Below are 2,430 nucleotides of genomic sequence, written 5' to 3' on the forward strand. Positions count from 1 at the left end.
AACAGAGTGAGACTCCGTCTCAAAAAAAAAAAAAAAAAAACCATAAACATCTGTCCTGTGGGGAAATTGCATGGTTTCAAAGTGAGTGTTCCTCCTTCCTACTTACAAGGGAATCGGGAATAAGGTCAAGTTTCATTTCTGTGCTGTCCGATAGGTTGCTGCTGTCACAGGTGGCCATTTAAACATAAATTCAAATTAAGCAAAATTTGTAATTCAGTTTTTTAGTTGCACTAGCCACATCGCCGGTGCTCAATATTTGCATGTGTTAGTGGTCACTGTATTGGGCAGTACAGATTTAGGATATTTCCATCCTTGCAGAAAGGTCTGTTGAACAGCACTGCTTTAAATAGATTGCAATTACATTGCAATTTCAAGGTAGGTTTCCAATTAGTTGCTTTAAAACAAGTTAATAATCAAGGAAAGACCCTTGCTTTTTTTCAACTGAAATTTTTGTCGAGCTAATTATAGACTCACATGCAGTTGTAAGAAATAATAGATTCCTTACCCTTTACTCAGTTTCCCTCAATAGTAACATATTGCAAAAGTATAGTACAACATCACAGTGAAGATATTGACAACAAAACAGTCCACCAATCATACTCAGATTTCCCCAGTTTGATGTGTACTTTGTGTATGTATTTAGTCCTATATAATTTTATCAAATGTTGGTTTGTGTATCCACCACTATAGTTAAATGAAAATGTTTCCATTAGCACAAAGAGCCCTCCTGTTGCACTTTTATCACCAAACATACCTCTCTATTACTCCCCAAACCAACTCTAATTCATGGCAACCACTAATCTGTTCACCATTTCTACAAGTTTGTTGTTTCAAAATTGTTACATAGATGGAGTCATACAGTTTGTAGTATTTTGTTTTGTTTCTTTTTTCCACTCAGGATAATTCAGAGCTCTGTTTTGGATTTTCTTTCCTATCCCAGTGTGTGCGTGTTGGGTCTGTCATTGGCTGGGTTCTCTCCACTTCACTAGCTACTGTCTTCTGTAGCTGGTGTGAGTCAGTGTTAGAGTGGGATGGATTAAATTTATTAAGAGGGCCAGTCAGCAATAGCACATGGTGTACAGGGAACTTTGGACAGGGTGAGGGTCCTGCTGTTTCAAAAGGCAAATCCTACAAGGGCCATGAATCATGAGTTTGAGTCTGATTTGTTTATTTTTTTAGGACTGGTACCAACATAAGAATTGACAGGTACATTGGGCAGGATGCTCCAGAAGATATATAAAATATGTATTAACAAGAATTTACTGTATGATAAAGGTGGTTTAACAACTAGTGAGGGAAAGAATTATTCCAAAATTAGCACTGGGGAAAGGGCATAATGATTGGAAAGAAAAAAGATCCCTTACAACATACACTAAATAATTTCTGAAGAGAGAGAGAGAAACAGTGATTTATAAATGAATCCATAAAACAACTAAAAGAAAACAAAAGTAAAATTTTTATTTTCAATAGGGGAAAATGCTTTATTTTATACGCATAAAAATAGGGGAAGAATCATAAATGTCTGATGGGTTTGACTACGGGAAACTTTTTGAAAATTTGTTTTTGAAAAGCATAATTTAAAGCCTGTGAATTAAGCTCTACTTGGATGATTTTGTATGGTTGTCTCTCTTACATCTGGGCCTTGATTCTGGTGGTATGTGTGAGGAGCCTCCAACATGTAGCACCTTGTTTGGATTCTGAACAATTTAAGAAATAAAACAGAAATTTAAAGATGGAGTTTCCAGATCTCTGCTATTACTGCTATTGGCTAAGTTGGAAGACATGCCTTAGTTGTAAGAATCAAAGGTCTGAGACTATATTGGCTGCTATACAGATAAAGAATTTTATCACACCAATTAACCTGTGGAATGAATTCATATCTTTACTACCCACCGTTTTTTTTTTTTAATAGAACGCTTCATGAATTTGCATGTCATCCTTGCACAGGCACCATGCTAAATCTTGTCTGTATCATTCCAGTTTTAGTATATGTGCTGCCCAAACGAGCACTACTACCCACTAGTTTAAAGCAACTAAAGAACACAGTTCCCACAAAAAAGAATGGAATCATTTCCTTTGCAGCAACATGGATGCAGATGGAGGCTATTGTGCTAGGTGAATTAACACAGAAACAGAAAACCAAATAACGCATGTTCTCACTTATAAGTGGGAGCTAAACATTTGAGTACACAGGGACACAAAGATGGGAACAATAACACTGGGGATTCCAAAAGGGGGAGGGAGGGGGTAAGGGTTGAAAAACAAACTATTGGGTACTATGTTTTCTACTTGGGAGCATTAGATGCCCAAACCTCAGCATCAGGCAATATACTGATATAACAAACCTGCACATGTACCCCCGAATCTAAAAACAAAAAAACAGAAAAGCCCAAAACACAGTTCCGTGGTATATATTAAAAGAAAAGATGT

General features: G+C 36.6%; 1 non-coding gene across 1 annotated transcript; it reads right to left on the bottom strand.

Annotated features, from left to right (window-relative positions):
• Window positions 1–1,902: 1,902 nt before the first annotated feature.
• Window positions 1,903–2,010, bottom strand: LOC129483608 (U6 spliceosomal RNA). Its single transcript, XR_008658126.2, has one exon. It is a non-coding gene; the product is annotated as a U6 spliceosomal RNA (small nuclear RNA).
• Between the last annotated feature and the right edge of the window lie 420 nt (window positions 2,011–2,430).

Source organism: Symphalangus syndactylus, chromosome 5 (genome assembly GCF_028878055.3).
Source record: "Symphalangus syndactylus isolate Jambi chromosome 5, NHGRI_mSymSyn1-v2.1_pri, whole genome shotgun sequence".
In the NCBI taxonomy this organism is placed as follows: domain Eukaryota; kingdom Metazoa; phylum Chordata; class Mammalia; order Primates; family Hylobatidae; genus Symphalangus; species Symphalangus syndactylus.